This window comes from Danio aesculapii, chromosome 2 (genome assembly GCF_903798145.1).
Source record: "Danio aesculapii chromosome 2, fDanAes4.1, whole genome shotgun sequence".
Lineage (NCBI taxonomy): Eukaryota > Metazoa > Chordata > Actinopteri > Cypriniformes > Danionidae > Danio > Danio aesculapii.
Window position 1 is genome coordinate 27,778,944 of NC_079436.1, and position 11,778 is coordinate 27,790,721.

Genomic DNA, 11,778 nt, shown 5'->3' on the forward strand with positions numbered 1-11,778 from the left:
GTAATGGTGTGGAGGATATTTTCTTAGCACACCTTGGGCCCATTGGTACCAATTGAGCATTGTGTCAACGCCACAGCCTGACCATGTCTATCCCTTTATGACCAAAGTGTACCCATATTCTTCCAGCAGGATGACGCGCCATGTCATAAAGCGCGAATCATCTCAGACTGGTTTCTTGAACGTGACAATAAGTTCACTGTACTCAAAAGGCCTCTACAGTCACCAGAACTCAATCCAATAGAGGACCTTTGGGATGTGGTAAAAAGGGAGGTTCACATCATGGATGTGCAGTCGAAAAATCTGCAGCAACTGCGTGATGCTATCATATCAACATGGACCAAAATCTCTGAGGAATATTTCCAGTGCCTTGTTGAATCTATGCCACGAAGGATTAAGCAGTTCTGAAGGCAAAATGGGGTCCAACCTGGTACTGGTAAGGTGTACCTAATAAAGTGGCCGGCGAGTGTATTATTTGGTCATACATTGCATTTATGTGTTTACTTAGCTGCTTTAACTTACAAGTATAACTTACAATAAACAAAATATTAAGTAAAGTAAAATGAACAGCCGGACACTTGTTCAGTCCAGCAAATCAAAATAATTTGAAAGCAACCTTAGGCTGACTGTAGATAAAAACTTAAATTGATAAAATAGCGTTCATTTTTCCCAATTGAACCAAACTCGACATAAAACAACAGGTGTGTTTTCAACCAAAAATGATCGAAAGCCTACTGGGTGAAGATTTATGCCCCTTTAAAGGCAAATAAATGTCCAATAAGGTTGATGGTGAGTTTCCAGAGTTCACCACAGAAAGCTTTCCAATGCCCATAATACTTTCACCCTTTGTTTTGCTCTGCCTCTCTCTAGCATTTGATTGTCCTGCGGGATATCAGCAACTTCAGAATACTGCGCAGCTCCAAAACAGACGTGAGCGTCTTAATAATAGTTGCAGCCTAGAAAGTCAAGGCGGTGTAGATAATGCCAGTCAGAAAGCCAGAAAGCATGAAGCCTCAGTTGCTCATTTCAATATAATGGATTCAGCCAAAATATCTGACATCCCCCTTTAGGATACGCTCAGATATTTCAGTAATAGAATTTAATCAAGTCAGGATGTTATTCAAATCTTTAGCCATTACTGAAAGAGTACAGTTTTATAATTTGTGAGCTGTTTATCTCTTCCTCATCACAAGTGTGGTTTGGAGTTCACGTAATATACGGTGCTTCAAGTTTTTTGAAGCATTAAATGTTCTCATTTTAATTTGACTGCTGGTGCCAATTTATTTTGATACAGTTGGTTGATCTGCATTCCACCACTACATTTGCTTTGCGCTGCTATCTGGTTGTGCAAGATAATGAAGGTCAAAGGAAAGGTGCGCTGTGCATGTTAAAAAGCTCTTGCTCCACTCAGGAGGTTCTGACCTCACTCACAAACTTTCTCTACTGGCTGTAAGTCTACACAGATGCAATGAAAACAAACCGGTTTAATTTAGTAGCAAATACGTATGGAAGCCCGTTCCCGGCATGGATATGAAACCAAACATGACAAAAGACTCAAGCTGAAAACATGTACAGAAACATAAAACAGTGCGTTCTGTTTCTCTATGCACTAAAGACAAAATACTTAACACATTTTTATTTATGCCACGCAAACCTGAAAGATTTATTGTACAGTATGCAAACTTCCACATCTTTTTCCTAATGAATACGCAACTATCTTCAGTCCAATGAGATATAAACTCCCACAATCTGTGTTTGATCATTTATATTCACCAGAATTTTCACGACTGCTTCAATTTTTCAAACGAACAGCTACTTAACTTGCTTTTTCAAAAAAAAATACTTACTATTGCACAATATAACAGCATTGAAAATTAAATAATTGTAACTGTAGGGGAATTTTACCCCACTCATCTTTGCAGAATTGTTGTAATTTAGATACATTTCGAGCATGAACCGACTTTTTAAGGTTATGCCACAGTATCTCAATTGGATTGAAGTCAGGACTTTGACTAGGCCACTCCAAAGCCTTCGTTTAGTTTTTCTTCAGCCATTCAGAAGTAGACTTGCTGGTGTGCTTTAGACCAACCACGTTCCTGGAGAACCACCAACCCTGGATGTTTTGGATGTCTCCTTTGCCTGTCACATCCATTACAGGTCTAACAGTCTCTGCTAATGAGCTGATTATTTGAATGAGTTCTGTTTGGAAACCTGGAAAATGTGCAGAGCTGGTGGTCCCCCGGGAATGTGGTTGAGAAACACTGCTTTAGATCATTGTCCTGCTTCAGAATCCAAGTTCGCTTTAGCTTGAGGTCACTAACAGATGGACAGACATTCGCCTTCAGGATACGTTGGTACAGAGCAGAATTCATATTTGCATTTATCAAAGCAAGTCTTCCAGGTCCTGAAGCACCAAAACAGCCCTAGACTATCACACTACCACCACCACCACCACATTTTATTGTTGGTATGGTTTTCTTTTTACTCCTGTTACCTATGACTAATGTTTCAATTTGTTTGATGATCTGAAAAAATGTGTGACAAACATGTACATAAAGAAAAGAAATCAGTATATATATATATATATATATATGCAAATATAAAAAAGTATTTTATGTGTAAATCTAAATATGAACTTATATCTCAAGTCATTTGCATATATTCCATGTATATTTTTAATATGGAGGAGCTAGATTAACAGCTCTAGGCCTTTTGTCTTTTATGTCTCAGTGCCAAATTTGCATCATAATATCCATGACTCTCCTGGTATTATCAATGGCTCTATCTAGATTTGATACCTTAAAAAAGGCCCAAAGACATATCAGAATGAGCCTAGTGACGTATAACCCATTTCCTAAGGCCCATTCCCCTGCCCTATCAGTCTATAGAGAGCAGTCCACCTACAGTATCTAAACTACTACACTTACAGCTTGCAGAAATCCTCAAAACTCAGTCGATTCAATATTTCAAATAAACTGATTTCAATATTTGCAAGTGAAGCCAAATATTCCGCATAGAGCAGGGCCCGATTTTATCCATTGGACCATGAAAAAAAAAGTACTCAGATTATGTTTGAAACATCAGGCACCAATGAATCAAGCACTTAAAAAAGTAAATATTGAAATATGGAAATGCATGAGAATATGAAATTGCAACAAGAAAATAAGCGGCAGAGCTCATTATAAAGATATCGCACAACTACACACTACACTAGCTCCATTTCACAAGAGAGCGACGGCTCTGGGTGTCAGAGATGTGGAAACACTTGAGCAGAATCACAGACCCAGCTGGGCTATACACTGGATTTCTGTCTCTTTATTTCTTCTCCCTCCTCTGCTACAGACCAGAACCTCATCTATCCCAAAAGCCCCAGAGACACAGGTCCCCGCGCCAGAGAGGCTATCTGTCAAAACAAGTTAGACATCACGTCACAGCTTGCCACAACTGTCGTAATTATAGAGAAAAAGCCACTGCCAGTGTGCTTATTCAGTGTAAAACTCTGCACTACGACCACAGATGGAGACGGTGTGATGTAAAGCATTTGTTTTGTAACCGACTATGCTTATCTTTGCATTCTAACCTTTGACCTCTGCATTTTATTTGCTTTGGCTGATTCTGTTAAATGCAGAGTTCACCCTGATAGATTGTATGGATTGTTTGATATGCAAACAAGTATCTGCATCTGAAAAGGTGTGAACCACATGGCCTACAGGAACTCAAGAGTGGTGACCCAACCAAAACAGTTGGGTAATCTCCTTTCTGACTCGCCAAATTGTTAGATTTTGCTGTATTTGGCTTAACCATTCTTGGGTGGCTTGCCAATGTATTTGATTACTCTAATACATAACATAAGCAAGCTGACCAATGTTCTTATGGGGAGAATACTTCATTGAAGATAGTAAATAGTATAGTTCTTCAGCAGTAATGTTAACTCGTCGGTCTTCAAGTAACTTAACCCAAAGTCATTGGTAAGACACCCAAGAACGGTTACGCTAAATACAGCAAAATCTAACAACCCCCAAAAATGCTGTTAATTTACTCACCCTCAGGCTACCCTGATGATTTTTGTGTCCCTCAGGCTTATACGTCTTATTTTTTAAACAGCATTTTAGAATGAAAACGATCCACGCCCACACTGGCGTTTCACCCAGCGTTTCTGAACAGCTCTCTGTCCACATTACAGCGCTGAAAAGGCACATCACGTGAACACACACACTCTGGCATGCACTGCAGCCTGCTTTGAGCACATCTACCCATCTGAGAGCTGTGCACATCAGACTGTTCATCAAGGATCTACCGCTGGATCTGATCTCACTATATTTGTTAAACAAATCCGACTTTGGTCTTTTGACTCTATTACTTGTTCTCAGGTAATGTGTTTTGACTGAGCGCAAAAATAAGTTAGGTTAACATATTAATTAATGTAACTGCGTATACCGATTCTGCTTATTTGACTGATTGCTTGCCTTTATTTCCTATATTGAATAAACTTATTGTACGTTATACTTTTATAATGGCCCTTACTGATACTGACTTAAAACTGATATTCAGCAAAAGAGAGGGTATGTTTCATATTTTTCAATGAAAATGAAAGGAGTTAGTTATGTTTTAGGCTCCGTTTTGTTAAAAAAGCATACAGTGAAGATGACGGTCATAAATATGTAGCTACATGACGCCTCAACATTTTTGGTGTCTGTTAAGTTGTTAATATCAAAATGAAAATAGGCAGTTCCTTATATCATTTAATTGTTAAGACAATGTTGCCTGCACGGTGATGTGAATGAGGTTATAAAGTACACTGTTTCATTAGAAGATTTAACCGGCGTGTCCTCAGGAGTTTACAAGTTACAAGGAGAGGATGCAAGGCTGAATTGTGTGTAGGCTACTTAAAATAGAGGAAAAAGCCCCAATAAGAGAGGCGAATGTCTGCAGCCATGCCTCCATTTTCAGGTGTCTCTGTTTTTCCCCATCCACACTGACATGGAGCAGCAGCATTTTAAAAAGTAAAAAATGGCCTCTCCAGCGTTTCAATAAGGTCCGTTTTCGGCGCTCGAAAACTCTGGCGTAGTGTGGACGGATGGCGTAACCGTAGCAAAACTCATGCATTTTAAAATGGAAACATATTAGTGTAAATGGGGCCTAAGTAAAACATTCATGAAAACATTAGCTGGAGCCATGCAAATTTACAGCTACCGAGACTTTGAGTAAAAAAAATAAGCAAACAAATATATATACAACCAAAACAAAATGAATACCCATGCCTGATACATTTATAAAGCAAAAAGCTCACAAAAATGTTTTATATTATTTACACCCAATATCGCAAAACTATGCAAAATTATTACAATGTCAGAATTTCTTTGGCCGTAATAGTACTATAAAAATGCTAGGTTGTTGCAAAACTGGGAAATTATGGTTGGGTTTCGCAACTTTTTTCCAATTTGAGTTGAAACAACCTAGCATTGTTTTGAGTATATTATTATGCACTCGCCTGGAATCATTTCAATGTGCTTCTGAAATCTCAAATTCACAACATTATTCCCAGAGTTGCATTTATTATTTGTTATCATGACGATAGGAGAGTCAGACCACTGCACAAAGTCTTCTCCAGCACAACCAAAAGATTCTCAATAAGGTTAAGGTCTAGACTCTGTGGTGGCCAATCCATGCGTAAAACATGTCTAATGCTTCCTGAACCACTCTTTCACAATTTGACCCCGATGAATCCTATTGTCTTATTGCAATATGCCTGTGCCATCAGGGAAGGCAGAATTTATTAATGGAATAACCTGGGCTGGGCAGCACGGTGGCACAGTGGGTAGCGCTCTCGCCTCACAGTAAGAAGGTTGCTAGTTCGAGCCACGACTGGGTCAGTTGGCATTCCTGTGTAAAGTTTGCATGTTCTCCCTGTGTTCGCGTGGGTTTCCTCCGAGTGCTCCGGTTTCCCCCATAAGTCCAAAGACATGCGGTATGGGTGAATTGGGTAAGCTAAATTGTCCATATGACAATGAATGCGAATGAGTGTGTATGGGTTTCCCAGTGATGGGTTTTGGCTGGAAGGGCATCCGCTGCGTAAAACATATGCTGGATAAGTTGGCGGTTCATTCTGCTGTGGCGACCCCAGATTAATAAAGGGACTAAGCTGAAAAGAAAATGAATGAATGAATAACCTGGGCTGTTTCTCAATATGCGTTCTTGTGTCTGCCCTAAAGATGATGGTTCCCCTTCACAATCCATCCAGTTTTAATGCCTTGGACTTAACCCAATTTTAGTAGTTTCAGCAATATATGTTTATATATATATTAAAGTATATTATTAATGCATTATACTGGACCTGAGCAATCAACGAGAACTTTTTTTTTTTTTGCATGTGCAGCTGTATTTTAACTCTGGTTCTGGGAAGCCACTGCTCTGCACACACTACATGTCTCTCCTCTCTGACACATTCAGGTCAGTTCATGGTGCTCTCTGATAATGAGCCGATGATCTCAATAAGGTGTGTTGGATAAAGGACACATTCAAAATGTGCAGGACCAGGAATGGAAAACATTGCTGTAACAAATCTATTTCTCTATATGTAACATAAGCAACTAACAAGAACCTACAGAAAGTGTTGATAAAATAAATCCAAAAAGTGCTTCTTTGCTATACTTCGGGCTGCTGATCTCATTGACAATTACCTCAGAACATGTCAGTCTGTCCTCGGCTCCTCATGGGGTTTCTTCTGTCACCGTATCCCATCATGCATTTCTTATTATGTCAGTTCTTTTTGCAGAGTCAATCAATTTGCTGAACAACGAGACAAAATCAACCTAAAACACAGATTACAACTCAGTTTGGATTGTACATTTGTTAATATAAGAACACTTAAAAGATGTCAAGCAAAGTCAACTGGAAATCATTTATATCTTACCTTGTTATGTTGCAAACTGCAAGCGGTGTGTGTTACACCCTCATTAGGGCTAAATAAGTGGCTTGTTAAATATCGTATCTCCTGATAGGAAATACAATAGTTCACAGTTGAGTGAACCATACAGTGCTGGAGTTCAGATAAAATAATAGTAATAAAATATTACTTAACATTATATAAGTGATTAGTGATTTAATACAACAAATAGCGTAAAGTAAAAAATAAATAAATAAAAATCCTATCCACTGGATGTGTGACCAATCAGCATCGTAAAACTTTACAGTGCATGTAATTCTCATTGCAGAGAATAATGACCTCTTAAAAATTTCATTGACTTTCTCATTACGTCTGCCTATAATTTCTGCTCAAACTGGCCTGTGCTCTTCCATGATCAAAAATGAAATTCATAAATTCAGGAATGTCTGGCTGAACAAATGTCCTCCGACTAAAAATAGCATCTGATCAGTGGTTTCCCTGACTACCACCCCACTGTAAACGGCTTTAAGACTTTTACAGACTGAGATGAGGAAAATGTGTTTTAAGGCCTCCAATCTCAGGCAACCTTGACACGACTGGGTGGAAGGATAAATGCAGTCTTGACTGAATGACGTCACCATGGAAATGCACACCATTTATGGAGGTAAAAATGTAGACAGATGCAGATTGTAATGCTTTAATGTTTGGTTTAAATCCAGGTTAAAGGGGTTGGGTTTAAGTTAAGTATCAGGGTTTTTTCAGGTTTCACCAAGACACATTTAAGACTTTTTAAGTCCCTTTTAAGACCATTTGGAATAAATTTTTTGGATTTATACTGGGTTATTTCTTCTAATGTATTATCTTGAGGAATCATATAATTGTTTTTAGTTGTCTTTCCCTGATTGGGGAATTTGCTGTAAAATGTCTATCAGCTGTTGTGAATTGTATCTCTTTGCAATAAAAAAACTTAAATATAAAAAATAAGGTTTTATTGTGATGTATTGTTGGTGATTGATTGATTGGATGAAAAATTAAGACCTGTTTAAAAATGATTTAAGACCTACAACACAATATTTCAGTAAATTTAAGACTTTTAAAGGCCTAAAATTTAGTATTTTAGACATTTTAAGACCCAGCGGACACCCTGAATATAGACTTGTCCTTTTTTGTAACAAGATCTGGAACCTCATTCACTATTCTCTACATTAGAACACTACTATAGTCCAGTTGAAGGAGTGAATGAAAATGAGTGAGTGAATTTGAGCACTGAGGGCACTGAAAGGAATGCTATTTTGTTTGGGTTTTTACTGGTTGATAAATCCCTCAGATGAGTTAGATTTTAAACTTCTTAATCGTCAAATCCTGCGATAGTAATTTAACACTTATTTTAACACGAGCTGTCTATTAGTAATGAAATGAAGTATTTAGATTTCTATAATGTATTATTATAATTTTAAAATATTTCACTTTGAAACTTATCAGGATTCTGATATGAATGCAATCTTGAGGTCAGATTTGGAAATTCATTCAGTGTGCAAACTCTCACAGTGCATTATGGGTATTTTCTAGCTATTGAGTGTACATGGATTGTACACTCGTTATAGACTTATTTTACGTGGCGGCCATTTTAAAAGAGAAATCGAGGCTGCGGTGGGAAGAAACCCGGAAGTATCGCCTAGAGTCACACAGGACCGTTGTGTGCCTGGCTGTATATCTTATCAGCGAAGAGAAAGTGACACAAATTTATAATTTCACCGCCTTCGAGTGACCCGAAGATCCATTCTGAATGGATAGTGAAAATAAAAAGGGACCTCAGACTTCATTTTCAGCTAAGTTAAAGGAAATGGCACAAGTTAGGTCAAGTTTTCTGTCCCAAACACACGTTTTAGGTGACATTTATCAAACTCAAGTGAAAGAACTGATTCTTTCACTATATTAGACTTGTCACGATACTGAATTTCGGTACTGAAATTTTAGAAAAATGTCAATTTCTCGCAAACATTTAAGCACTGTTGGTGGCGTTCATAAACACAGTTGATTTGCCATTATGTTCACCAGTGCTCAACAGAAATGACTGATTGGCCAACAAGGTAATCAGTTCACCACTCTTCACCGATGTTTACCGAGTGCAAACACAGACGAGCGATACGCTGCTGAACTGATCTTCGCAGCTTTAAAACACTCCAGTGTCCATGTATCTGTGTTTGCAATCGGTGAATGTTAGCAGAAAAAGGACGTTTTTAAAACTTCAGTACTGGGACACTATTACAAACAACATGAGGGTCTGCTACAGAGGACTATCTGTTGATTTTGTTTTATCACTCACTGGGTTACATTGGCTGAGGCAGGGAAGCGTCCTCAGGGTGTTTATCTGGTGCCATGAACTGACGCTTAGGAGCACGCTTAAGCATATCACTCTAAAAGGGATTTTGTTTGATGCCTAATATGCTTTTAATTGTTTAAATGAAACTTAACTGAATGATTGAATTAAAGTGATGTTTACAACATATCTGCATTTTGAAATCACGGCAACAGCTGGAGGTTTGTAGTCCACAGCATATTGTTGCAATGTTTACAGTGCTGATCCTATACTTCTGGGTTTCTTCCCAATGCAGCCTCACTTTCATTCATTAAAATGGTGGCCGTGTGAAAAAAAAAGTGTATTGAGATGCATTCTGGAATTGATTGAGTACACTATCTTCAATGGTTTTGGACTGTTTCCTAAAATAGTGCACTATTTAAGGGTATAGGGATGATTTTGGATACAGCCTAAGTCTTAGCTTAGCTACTTGTACCTTGCATATTGCGCACAGAAGAAAAAGACGACATTTAAATATATTTTTTACAAAATACAATATATTTTTAGTTGTTCTGTTTAATTACTTATGAAACAATTTTTTGGTTTTGTGTGCAGCATATTGCTTGGTCTAATTGATTTCCCAATCATGATTGAACAAAGCTGCAATTCTCATGCACATCTTGTTAGAGTAGCTAATGTGATCTGTAGTAAATCTACACCAAATGCCGGAGAGCGCTCTCATGCAAACCCACAAACTCACACAAAGAAACACAGAAGATCTACTGGGGAAATTAAGGTTGCATAATAAACAGATTCAGCTGTTTTCATTGATGTAGCATGACTAATAACACACGACTATCGAAAAGAGGATATTTACACTCGGCTGAAGTTATGAAGTGAGTCTGGAGTAAAATCATGTTGTTATATGTGGTAATTTCAGGTCCAGCATTTACTACACAGAGCCTTAGTTCATTTAGATGCAACGCAAACAGCTGTCAATATCACAGAATGATAGACTCAATGTTATTATTGACAGATAAAATTGAATTCAATGTTAAAACCAATTTTAGTATAGCTTATTAGTGAACTACAAAAGAGACTATAGATATACAAAGTTGGTTCACTTGTATTACAAGACATGGGGAAAAGTGCAACACTCAGTATGGCTGCCAAAGAGAAGGAAGTGCCGCCTTCTGGTGAAAATAGCCAATCATGTCTTTATTGCCTAGTGGTTTTGTCTGTAAAAATTTGCTTGTGTTTTATGGCAAACCCTGTAGTTCGTCTACTACTGTGTGGCTAAGGTGATTTTAACAGAAGAAAATACATCACTATACATCCCATTACATAATGTGCCCTTTTAATTTCATGGTGTCAGGGTCAATATTCTATGGTAACGTTTAAAAAGCAGTAAAGGAGATTGGTGTAGTACTAATCTTTGCACATGCGCAGTAGCTGGAGAAAATGCAACATTACATATGTTTTATTTAATTAGAGCTTAAGCAACAACAGTAATAGGACAGGTCACTGCTGGTTTTGTTGCTGATTTGAAATATGTAATTTAATTGTGAGTTCAGCAAGCGGTTGGATATTTCAGAATTCCCCCATTCGTTTAAATAGGTGATTGGTCTTGGATGAATTGAATTGCCTGGGGCATTGTAAATGAACTGACTTTCTTTGAATGGGACATTGACTACGACGCCTTTGTAGGAAACACTGCTCCATCTGAACGCACATGCTGGAGGTTTATCAAAACCAGTTTTCCTGACAAAATGCACATGAAAAGCTGTGATTAATCACTCAGCCCTAGAGCAGAGATGATGTGGTTTTTATCCCCCGTAAACTGCTGGACAATGTGTGTACAAAACAGGATTCAGTTGAAAACAGCAAAAACTGACAATTAAACGTAGCTTCAGTGTAGGGTTGCACAATATATATCGCTTTAGCATTGATATTGCAATGTGCGCATTCGCAATAGTCACATTGCAAAGATATGCAATGTCCAGTCTGAATTACAGTTGACCAGGAGCCACAGAATTGTATTTAAACACTGTATTTATATGAACTTTATATGATTTATGCAAAAAAAAACAACAACATTTCTTACTTAGAATTTTGGTCTTGTTTATAGTCCAAATATCTACATTTCAAAGCGAAACCTAAATTATTTCCCTTACCCTATTGGCAGATCATTTCTTTAAAACAAGCAAAAAACTCTTCATTTTCCCTGAAGTAAACAATATTTTTACTTGGTCTAAGATTTTTTTTTTTTTTGATATTTGGACTAGAAACAAGACAAAACTAATTAAGTAAAGCATTTTTTTTTTGCATTGTGATTATTCAATTTCTCTACAAGAATACTGTTAGACTCTGAGAAAACTGAGTCTGGTTTCTCTCAAGGTTTTTTTCTTCACTTTCACCAATTAGTGAAGTTTTTTTTCCCTCTCCTCTGTCGCCACTGGCTTGCATGGTTTGGGCTCTGTAGAGCTGTGCATCGTTGGATTTGCTCTTCAGTGTATGGACTCTCAGTATTTATTTTTAAACCACACTGAACTGAGCTAAACTGAACTGAACTTAAACACTACAAACTGAACTACAC